Source organism: Anabrus simplex, chromosome 2, assembly GCF_040414725.1.
Source record: "Anabrus simplex isolate iqAnaSimp1 chromosome 2, ASM4041472v1, whole genome shotgun sequence".
Lineage (NCBI taxonomy): Eukaryota > Metazoa > Arthropoda > Insecta > Orthoptera > Tettigoniidae > Anabrus > Anabrus simplex.
In genome coordinates, this window is record NC_090266.1 from 1,003,123,853 (window position 1) to 1,003,136,423 (window position 12,571).

The 12,571-nt window shown below is 39.0% G+C and overlaps 1 protein-coding gene across 1 annotated transcript in view; it reads left to right on the top strand.

Annotated features, from left to right (window-relative positions):
- Positions 1 to 12,571, top strand: part of Spt-I (serine palmitoyltransferase subunit I) — a 398,639-nt gene that overhangs the window by 88,893 nt on the left and 297,175 nt on the right. The window lies entirely within an intron of this gene.

The window sequence follows — 12,571 nt, forward strand, 5'->3', positions numbered from 1 at the left end:
CGTACAGAACGTCTTCAAAATTAGCATCAGAAAGAAGTTGTCTGATATCTGGACCTGTGAAAATACCCACCTTGATTTTGGAATTACTGATGTCTGGGAATCGGTGACATAGGTACTGAAAGCATTCACCATCATTGTTTAGGGCCTTAACGAATTGCTTCATAAGCCCTAGTTTGATATGAAGTGGAGGTAACAGTATTTTGCTCTTGTGAACAAGAGTTTCTTGTTTTATGTTTTTTGACCCTACAATCCATTGTCTACGTGGCCATTCTTTTTGAGTCCAGTGATATAACTTTGCTCGACTGTCCCACTAACACAGAAAGCAGAGGTGCTTTGTGTAACCTCCTTGTAAACCTAACAGAATACCTATCACTTTGAAATGACCATACACTTGCCACTTGTGTTCCTGGTACTTCAGTTTACACAACAGCATTTCGAGATTTCCATATGTTTCTCGCGTAATAACTGAATGAGCTATGGGAATGGATGCAAGTTTGTTTTCAAACTACGCTTATAGGTGTCGATGAAAAGTCTCCTGTCAGTAGGGTCATACTGTGGTGATCCTAGTTTTAAGATAACCTCCAGGATTTTGTTGCAGTAAATCAAGGCTCCCTCTTCAGAAAAGAAGGTTTTAAATTATTGTTCACGATGTCTGTACCAATAGTACATCATCCCTGGTGCCAACATGTTCCTTTCACGAAGTCTAGACCCGAGTAACTCGGCAGATTCCTTTGTAAGGCCAAGATCTTGAACAAAGACATTTAATGCACTTTGCTTGAACAGTCTCGGTTCTTTTTCAACACATTCAGGGGAGAAATCACAGTCAGAGTTAGTGCCCGCCATTTCTGCATCAGATTCAGAAGAGGGACAATCCTGTAACTGTTCCGGACGCTGTGGTACTGGTGTATCAGGGCCATGAGGAACGGGCAAAATTGCAGGTCGAATATTGCTTGGATACACAATGTTACCTTTGTTGCTGCTGTTAAATCCCTTCACAGAACAGAACAGAAGTAGCAGTGAGTACTGTGGTCTGTGAGTTCTCGCCACACCATTGGAATACCGAATGGCAACGCAGTTCACTTACCGTTCACCCATTGCCGTAACTGCTCTGTATAGGTTCTACAAGCCTTATGTGGTGCCCACGGCTTGTCTTGGTCTTCAAGTTTCAAGCCAAAGTAGGCATAGTAGGCCTTTCTCACAAACTTGGTTATATTGCGCTGCTGTCTCATCGGCACGAAACTTCCACATACTGTACATAGCAGAATGTATCTGGATTGTTCTTGCAGCCACGTCGTGGCATGTTGATAGATGTAAGTTCAGTGAAAATATTAACACCGTGCGTCCCTCACATATAGAATGCTTATGAAGACAAAAATCTCTTTTCACTAGCATGCGAAACACAATTCAGACTGTCGCGGACGAAGCACAAGAGAATGATGCCACCCAGCCAAAGCCACACATTGCCGGCTATGTTATACGTAGTTGTCTACTCTACACACTGAGCGTGATAATACAGGACTAAAAGATGGCTGGAGGATGTCAAATTAATAAAATAATAAAATAAATTAATAAAAGAATATGAAAATCCATATTAAAGCAACAATCCTCCTAACAGCTTGAGAAGTGCATTAGTGTATGTGATGAAATAAACGTAATATTGGATTTTTCTGAAAATGTGATGTGATGGGGGAAACCATCGCAGGACAGTGTACCTTAATTACTTCTCAGAGTTGAGTGAGTACTCAATTTGTAGCCCTTAAATTCTTCATTCATATCGCATCATGGGATCGCTCGTAATCTCGTAGGCTTTCATTATAATTTGGCCCTTTAGTCATTGTATCGTGGGAAACCCCAAATCTCTACCACGCGGTTAGATCTTCAACATCAGGTCCCTATTAACCGTACCTATCTAACGTGCGTCATTACTGATCCGCTCATTATGTATTACATATTTCGGTATCATTGATCATCAAATACACTGGTTCAAAATAGTCCTTACTCATGAATTCACATAGGTTAGATCCAAAACTTTATTATTATTATTATTATTATTATTATTATTATTATTATTATTATTATTATTCCGGGTTTTTTTTTTTTTTTTTTGATCGCAGAGGTGAAAGAAGGTGCCGGGATGTATGGGTCTAACTACAGTGTCAAGAATTGAATTTAAAACATAAACTGAAGGTTATATTTTGAAAAACAACAGACTTAACAAATTTTCACTTAGTGAGATAACAATGACATTTCAGGTAGAAAATAGAAAAAATCCAAGATTTCAGAACATTAACACTCCTGGGCTTCAAGCCCCTAGTTTTACAATTTTTGAGCTCCCAGCTCAAATTTACAAACGAGGACAAATTTGCTCAAAGGGCAGAAATCCCCTAATCCATGGAGCACTTGCTCCAGCAATTACAATATCAGGCCTCCCAGAGGCACTTTTATACACTTGAAAAAGAGCTAACGTGCTCTCAGTTCTGAAGCCTACTCAAGGTAACACCAAAAATATCTTACACCTTTCGGCCTTCCATGGCCCAACTTACAAATTGAAACAGGGGTATCTCGTACCCAACCTATAGGGCCTTCGTGTAAAGGAATAACAGTTAAATAAATGGCCCAAACACAAATGAAAGGAGGCTAATGCTTGCACACCTGGATATGAACACTTAAAACCTAAGGGGCACTAGGCCGATGAAACAGGGGCTATTCCCAAACTATGGAGGTAACTCGCATAAGAATAAATTAGAACATTACGGAAGGGAAGAAAACAGTTACAAAACTTAGTCACCTCAGACCAATATGAAGGGGAGCTCGAGAGGGTACATCACTCTCTATCCCCGATTTATAGTTAAAGATTTTATGAAGTTTTACATTAGGCAGCAGAAAGTTACATTTTTAGGAAAACTAGGTTACATAGTTAATGTTTCGGACCTTTCACTCAAGTTAATCTGCGGAGCTAGCAAGAAAGTAAGATGTTATGTGGCCATTACCTTGCTGAAGAACTGCTGCCTGATGAAAGAGGCGCCGCCCGCCTCCTGCTTGACACACACACTTAGATGACGATCAAATGGCTAAGAGACGTGAAAATCCGCAGTTTATAAACCCTCGGGGAAAGTTCGAGACCGTTCCTGAATAAACTAGCCACACCCTCTCACGTTTATTGGGTACTTTAAAAGTTACACTCAAAATCGAAGAAGAAGAAGAAGAAGAAGAAGACTGTGATTGGTAGAAAATTAATTACAGAAATTAGGGATTGGCTAGATTCAAAACTGGCGGAAAGAAAGGATAAATATTGCCAACCCAAAAGTAAATGAACATCAATTAGTAAAACAAACTTATGAATACAAAATTTCTTTAAATCAAAAGTTCTTTCACTTCGCACTAGGGTGCATGATCATAGTTTTTTAGCAGTGACATCTATGGAAGAATGTCCAACTTCTTGATAAAGGGCAAACAAAACAAGTAGAAATCCACACAGTACAGGAAACTTCACAATAACAAAATTATATCAGATTTCTTTGGTGACATCTTCTGAGTAAATTGATAAGTTGGTCTAGTTTCAATTTCACGGTTTCTCCAGTAGAGGAGTTCTTTTTGGTGCTAGATTTAAATGTGCGGCGTTGGGGTGTAACTCCCCGTATAATAATAATAATAATAATAATAATAATAATAATAATTATTATTATTATTATTATTATTATTATTATTATTATTATTATTGTGTGTTGGCACCAATGAATCTATGGGGACATCGCTGAGTTTTTCTAGTTCTTGCCTTAACACACTCCGCCTTCTGACCTGAATATCCTCGTGTGCGTGACGTGCTATCTCTTTTCTCAGTACGTGGCTCCTTTTCTCTCGGTACACGTAACGAGATCTCTGCTCTCCAAGTTGGTGCGGCGCCATTCGTATCCTGGACTGGGTGAAAAATGTTCGTTATGACAGTATATGTCGCAGAATGTTGCGGAAAACGGCACATATTAACTAGACCTCGTGACATGCCTATGGCATGGTGATGAACAGTTACAGTATTGAAAGGTGAACTTTCTCTCATTTTAATTGGAAAGGAGGATCTGTGTTAGAATTCATTGAGCTGTCTCATTTTCGACCTTTTGCCTATAAATTAAAGTTGAATCACCACAAATTTGTTCTACATTTTATCAGAAGTTTCTTAGTTTTCATCATATCCACAATAAAGATAAAATTTGATAATACTTCGCTCTTCTTCCTGATAAGATATAATACAGAGAGTATAATTGAAGACTGCGCATCTGATCATAGGCTGCAGGAATCCCCAAGCCAGTGCCATATGGCTTGTGTCAAGCTTGGCCTGATAAGAATTGTTGACAGCTGATGCAGCAGATACTTAGTTCTCTCTCTCAGTTCGCTGGTAACTGTTGGACTTTTTAAGGTATGTTATAAGGTAATATTCACTATGGTCAAGTACACTAGAGCACAGAGAATGTTTTTCCGTTGAGTCTCATTTGTACAGGAAGAATAAACCAGTTTAAAATGCCTTAAAAATTCCATAGACAGTTTCCTGGTTCGACTACCATCAAAACATTACGCGCAGCAACTCGTTCATAGTAGTACTGGTTCCTTTACTAATAAGGAAAAAAGAGCAAAGGAGAACAGCTCTCACACAGGAGAGGTTAGAAGATTTACGGGTAGGACTGCAAGTTAGTCCACAAAAGTCACTTTGGAGAGTAGCTCAGGAAACTGGTATTTCACATTTGTCAGCACATAATGGAACAAAATGATTACGTTTACGATCTTACTGGTCTCATTCATGTCATAACATACCGCCTACAGATTTCTTTGCAAGAATACGATTTTGCAGTTGGCCATTGAACAGTGTTCACTACACTATCGTGGATCCGAACTTCATTTTTATTTTTTTATTTGTATTGAGAATGTACGAGGGCTATTTTTTTTTCAAGGTCCGATCGGTTGCGACAGTCAAACGCCCGCGAATATATGATGAACCGCTGCGCAGATGTGTTGCGCAACGTCTCTGAAATGACCGTTATGCGCCTCACCTCAGTCCCGTCAGTAGTGAACGTGCAGCGCACTCGTAAACATGGCTACAACGATCGCTTCGCCCGCCAAGTGTGAAGTGCGCGGTGTAATTCGATTTCTTCAGGCTGAGGGGTGCAATGCAGCCGAAATTCATCGCCGAATAAGTCGTGTGTATGGTGAAACGTGCATGAGCGACAGCAAAGTGCGACAATGGTGCAGGAACTTTATATCAGGGCGTACAGACGTCCATGATGCAGGCGGCCAGGGAAGGAAGCGTGTGTCAACCGATGATCTTGTTCAGTGTGTGGATCAGGCAATTCGAGAAAATCGTCGGTTCACAATTTCTGTGTTGAGTGCTTCGTTTCCTGAAATTTCCAGGTCAGCTCTCTACACAATTGTGAGTGAGACACTTCAGTACCGCAAACTTTGTGCGAGATGGGTTCCGAAGGTGCTGTCTGACCGTCACAAAACGCAGCGAATGGGTGCCGCTTTAGCGTTTATCCAGCGCTACCATGATGGACCGGATTTTTTGAACAAAATTGTCACAGGGGACGAGACATGGGTTCATTTTGAAACGGAAGAAACAAAAGAGCAATCCAAACAGTGGATGCATTCGCACTCCCCGAGTAAGCCAAAGAAATTCAAGTGAATATTCTCCAACAGAAAGTGTATGGCTACTGTGTTCTGGGACCGGAAAGGAATTCTGTTGGTGGAATTCATGGAACGTGGTTCCACCATCACTGCAGCCGCATACTGTGCGACTATTCAACGTCTACGACGGGCAATTCAGAATAAGCGGAGAGGGATGTTGTCATCAGGCATTGTCCTCCTCCATGACAATGCTCGGCCGCACACTGCAGCTGCCCCCACGAACCTCCTGCAGCGTTTCCAGTGGGACGTTTTCGATCACCCAGCATACAGTCCGGACCTGGCTCCATCAGATTTTCACCTCTTTGCTCACATGAAACGCTGGCTAGGAGGACAGCGTTTTGACACCGACGAGGCGCTGCAGACTGGCGTACAAAGATGGTTACAGGTGCAGGCGGCGACGTTCTATCAATTGGGCATTGACAAGTTGGTACCACGCTACGACAAATGTCTCAATCTGCGAGGCGACTATGTTGAAAAATAGCTGCGATGTATCAGTAACTGTTACTAATAGAAAAGTGTCAAATTTGTACTGCTGTTTCATTTCGTGACCAATCGGACCTTGAAAAAAAAAATAGCCCTCGTATATAACTGGAAAGTTCAGAATTGTTTACCTACTATAGGCATAATCATGCCACTTCTTCGAGACTATTGAGACCGCTTGCCATTGCGGGCACTGCGTTCGCTGTCTCTGCTACCCTGTGCTCCTATTCTTCAGTACTCCAATATGAAGTCTTAAATTATTCTCCCTGTATAATCTGTATATATAAAGGAACATGTCCTGACTGACTGACTGACTGACTGACTGATTGATTAATCATCGCCAAGCCAAAACTACTGGACATAACAGAATGAAATTTTGAGGACACTTTTATATTATAATGTAGGTAGGGTTGCCATACGTCCCGGAAAACCGCGATTGTCCCGGATTAGAGTGGTATAAATAATGTCCTGTCCGGCTGACTAAAAGTCCCGGATTTAAAAAAAGTAATTCCTTTACTCCTAAAGGAAATACAATTTAAACACGCGTCCAATCTCTTAAAACTTTGAGTAAATTGAATGGTAGAGACTCGTGAAGTATCCATTAAATTTTACCTTATCGATCTTATCCAAGAAGTAGTCAAAGTAAACTATCGAATTATTGCTTCTTTCTACATACTTCCGGTGTTACAGATTGTTTTCAATTAGAATACTGGAAAGAATCTTGTTCTATTCTATGTTCGAAGAAGAAGAATCTGTAGGAATCGATTAAATTCAGTGTGATATTCTGACAGTGAATATTTAACATTTTTAAGCGTGGCATCGAAACTGAAAACGAAATTTAAAGATGAATACGCCAAAGATTTTCCTTCAATAAAACGAGGTAGAAGTGAATAGGAGGCGGAATGTAAACTATGCAAGTAAGTTTCTTTTATTTTTTTATATAAGAAATAGAACAAATGATTGCTGAAAGAATTTCGTTTACTGTTTACCGTTTACCTGAAGTCAGACTGGGTAATTTAAAAATTAATATTTTTCTTTACAGTTGCTATTTTTCGATTGCACATGGGGGGAAAAGTGACATCAAAGATCACGTAGGTACAGTGAAGCACAGGAATTCCGTAAGTTCTGCGTCCTCCAGTAAGCAACTGACATTATTTCAGTAACAATACGTCAGAAGGAAGAAAAAGTTGCTGCTGCAGAGGCAACGTTTGCTTTTCATTCAGTATGGCACCATCACTCATACAACTCCACCACGTGTACGAGCAAGTTATTCCCAACTATGTTCAGCGATTCAAAAATTGCAAAAACATTTTCCAGTGCAAAGACAAAAACTGAAGCAGTAGAAAATAATGTAATTTCGCCTTTAATATAAGTGGAAGTGAAAGAAAATATTTCCAAGTGTGATTTTGTTAGCATTAGTACAGATGATAGCAATCATAAGCATCATAAGATTTTTCCTGTAATTGTGCAATATTTTGACAAAGAGGAAGGTATCCAGTCGAAACTATTAGATCTTGTTGAGTGTAGAATGAAAATTCTGACACAATTTATGAATTAATTCAGAATGTTATAGGTAGGGGCCGTATTTTTTGGTAACAACGATATGCACGAGTTTTTTTAATATCTTCTTTCTTGTCTATATATGACTTACCAGGTGCTAAAAATACCGTATTTTAGCAAAATGAACTCGCGAAATATCGCGAAATTTGATTTATTGCGTGAATTGCGAAATAATCACGAAATATACACCACTTGGTGAGAAAAGTGCAAAATGGCACCGGAAGAGCTCTCCAATAAACGTTGAAATGCTTCTGAGAACGTTACAATTGTAGTTTCCTTCTCATTTGCTTAATATTCTCCACAAATGCACGCAAAGCGGTACGCACTGTGCATCGAAAGTATGTGTATTCAGTTCCGCGATCTCTAAGGCATGATGTAGATGTTGATTCCCATAGTGAATCAGAAATAATTGTTCCGAATGAGTAAATTTATAATACCAATATAAATGGTCCGTTATTGGACATTATAAATTTTCCAGCTAACTCATTCCTGGTTGCCAGCGTTTCGCCTCCGTGTGCTAGGCTGGGCTCATCAGTTGGTACCTAGCACACCTACCAAGACGCTGGATAGTGCATACCGTGGAGGCCACTGCGTAGGCTAATTGTAGCCACCGGCAGTGCCAATGCACTATGAGAGACATTGTCTCATTATCAAAAATTGATGCCTGCTTGGCCATCAGATGATGTAGATGTTGATTCCCATAGGGAATCAGAAATAATTGTTCCGAATGAGTAAATTTATAATACCCATATAAATGGTCCGTTATTGGACATTATAAATTTTCCAGCTAACTCATTCCTGGTTGCCAGCGTTTCGCCCCCGTTTGCTAGGCTGGGCTCATCAGTTGGTACCTAGCACACCTACCAAGACGCTGGATAGTGCTTACCGTGGAGGCCACTGCGTAGGCTAATTGTAGCCACCGGCAGTGCCAATGCACTATGAGAGGCATTGTCTCATTATCAAAAATTGATGCCTGCTTGGCCATCAGATGATGTAGATGTTTATATTGGTATAATAAATTTACTCATTCGGAACAATTCTGATTCCCTATGGGAATCAACATCTACATCATCTGATGGCCAAGCAGGCATCAATTTTTGATAATGAGACAATGTCTCTCATAGTGCATTGGCACTGCCGGTGGCTACAATTAGCCTACGCAGTGGCCTCCACGGTATGCACTATCCAGCGTCTTGGTAGGTGTGCTAGGTACCAACTGATAAGCACAGCCTAGCACACGGGGGCGAAACGCTGGCAACCAGGAATGAGTTAGCTGCAAAAATTTATAATGTCCAATAACGGACCATTTATATTGGTATTATCTCTAAGGCAGTCGATAAAAATCAATATCTGTTATCGATTACAGCAAATAGCGTTGTGGTCGTAACAAGATTCAAGACCGGTCGTAGATACAGCAGTGCACAATGAAAGTTCGTTACTTACGAACATTTATCGGCAAAAGTCCAACATTTAAGTATAAAGATGCCGAAAACTGAAGTCGCAACAGTATTTTTCGAGGGCTGAGAAATACAACAGCGAGGGGTTCTATGTATTTGATGCTGCAAGAAAGATTCTAATGCATCAATAGTGTACCGGTAATATTCGCAAAGTTGAAACGTGTGATACACACTGCAGAGAATCAGAATGAAGTAAATGAACATAATTCTAAGCGGCAAATAACAGTTGGCGATACTTTACAGATCGTAAAGGTGTTGAAAAATTATAGAGAGCAATTTGTAATACACAAAAAAAAAGCATTCATGAAAGCCAACATTCCTCTAGAAAAATAGGATAATCCTGGCATGAGGAAGAGAATGAATATAACAGGAAAGATAAATAATACTGTCTTTACTGTAAAATTGGTAGACCTATTGTAAATAAATCGCCTGTTTGAGTAGTAATAATGTTATTGTTTTTATGTCCCACTAACCACTTTTACATTTTCCGGAGAAGCCGAGATACGGGAATGTTGTCCTGCAGGAGTTCTTTTATGTGCCAGTAAACTAGTGACACGAGGCTGATGTATTTGAACTCCTCCAACTACCATCGTCCTGAGTCAGGATCAAACCTGCCAAATTGGGGTCAGGAAGCCAGGGCTTTAACCATCCCAGATACTCATCCCCGACCGGGGAAAAAAGAGCATGTCCATGAACATCTTCCAGAGCTACATGACTTTGAAAAATGCAGTGAAAGCACATCTGGTTGAGGAAGTGAAAGAAGACAGTGTTAGCAAAGTTGTAGGAGGTTTTATAAAAGACCACAGTGACTTTGAATCCAAGTGTCGCAAGCATTATGGTTTCCTTCGTCTAATGTGGTCAGCGAGAGGAGCTTCTCTGCTTACACTAAGACACTTTCTGACTATCGCACAATTCTGCATTCTCATAATGTTGAAACCACGCTTAGTTTGTACTTGGGAGACAAGTCATTAAACATATAAAAATGTAGGCTATGTATAAATGTATATCACAGGGCATATCACCTAACTTCATTTCGAAGTATCAGTGATTTATATATTTATTTGTATAACAATTTGCATATTTGGTTTTTCGAAGATTTAATAACAATGATACATTTCAAGAGTTTACTTTAAAACTCCTTATCACAATGTTAGTTACATTTACCCCATACGCTACTACAAGGAAGATTTCGCAGGAAACATCGATCAGTATAACAATTTATTTCACGAAATACCTACCAAAATAGTGTCAGGTTTAACACTGAAATCAACAGTTTTATTTCACCAAAAAATAAGGCCCCTAGTTATAGGACACAACAACATTAGTGAGAAAATTAGTGCATATGGGGGCGGTAATACAAATACAAATTTTGGGGGTCTGGCTAGGAAAGCTGAAAACAATGTTTTTACAAAATTGAAGTCTAAATTAAGTAGACCAATTGTAGGGGTTGGGTGTCCAGCCCATATTTTACATAATGCCCTACAAGTTGGTGCTGACTGTCTCTCTGTAGATGTTCAGGCTTTACTAGTGAAAATGTACAATTACTTTTCGATATATACTGTTAGGGTTGCATCACTCAAGGAGTTTTGTGAATTTCTTAATGTTACATATCAAGACCTCCAAAGAGATGTAAAAACAAGATGGTTAAGTCTATTTCCGGCCATTGAAAGATTTTTACGTATGTTTCAGCCATTGAAATCTTATTTCATGTCACAAGACAGATGTCCAGTTCTCCTGAAGTCTTTTTTTCTCAAATGAAGTTGGTGAGGTTTATTTCTAGTTTCTCGTGGCACAGATGAATCTGTTTCAGAAGTCCATTGCCAGGATTGAAACGAAAGAGATTTCAATAAATGAGGTTAGGATGGTACTACAGGAAGTAATTGACACTGTAACGGAAAGACAGAATGCAGGTTTTGTTAGTTCAGAAGTGAAGGATTTTCTACCTGACCTACCAAAAGCACAATGTCAGACATTACAAGATGAATGTATGTCATTTTATGAAACAACTATTGAATATCTGTTGAAATGGAGTGAGTCTCCATCACAGTTGCAACATTTTGATTGGTTGCTTCTACAGATGACAATTACAAGGGATCAGGTAGAATATTCTTTCAAATGGCTACAAGAGCATAGTAACTGTAAATTGAATGAGAGCATTTTGTTTGATCAGGTCATGAAATTCATCCTTTTCTGAAAGAAAATAAATCAAATGAAGAATTCAGTGGTTTCTTAGCTAGCAAGAAGTGGGCAGTGTTCTTTAAAAGCTGTATGTCAGAAGAGCAATGCTCCGAATTGCTGAAAATAGTCCAGTTTTACTTTCCTCTTCCTGCACACAATGCTAATGTAGAGAGAGTGTTCTTATTAATGAATGCTCACTGGACTGAAGAAAGAAATAGGTTACATTTGTTATCAATTAGGGCCATTCTTGACATACAATATAATATGACAAATGTAAGTTGTTCTGAATTCTATACATTAATCACCAGTGTCAAAATGTTGAAATACCTTGACTCTGTACAGTCGTCACAAAAGTACAACTGCCATAATAAAACAAAACTTGTAATATGTTGTAAAGAGTTTCACATTAGAAGTATGCCAAATACTAGCCTACATATGAACTTATTTGCTAAGATGTATTTGTCCCGGTTTTGTAGCAGACACTTATGGCAACCCTAAATGTAAATGCTCACTAAGAGAGGACTTTTGGATATTCCATCGCTAAGGAGGCAAAAGGGCGGGGGGGGTGTGAATTTTTAAAATGAGTGTATCTGTATCACAAAACTTTAAAAGTTTACAGATGTAAAAATCGGTGTTTAGAATCTCCTTTAAAAATAAAGAAACATGTATTTTTGGTTTTTGGAAAATCCCACTAGGAGGAGTGAAAAAGGGTGAAAAAGGGGTTGAATGCCTTTAATGAAGATACTTACATGTCAGAAACTGAAGATATTACAGACCTGAAAATTGGTATTTGGAATCTCCTTTAAAAATAAAGAAACACATAATTTTTTTGCTTTTGGAAAATCCAATTAATGGTGGTTAAACAGGAGTGACAAATAGGAGTGAATTTTTTGAAAGCCTATATCTATAGTATATCTCAGAAACGTAAAATCTTACAAACGTAAAAATTGGTATTTGGAATCTCCTGTAAATGTAAAGAAACATAGGTGATTTGTTTTTGGAAACTCCACTTAAGGGGAACTAAAAAGGGGGAGGGGGGAATTTTAAAATGAGCATGTCTACAGCGTATCTCAAAAACTGAACATGTTGCAGAAGTGAAAAATGGTATTTTTTATCTCTATTAAAATAAAGAAACTTGCATTTTTGTTTTTTTGGAAAAACGACTTCTGGTGGGGGGTAAAAATGACTGAAAATGGGGTTGCATTATTTTTATTAGGACACTGATA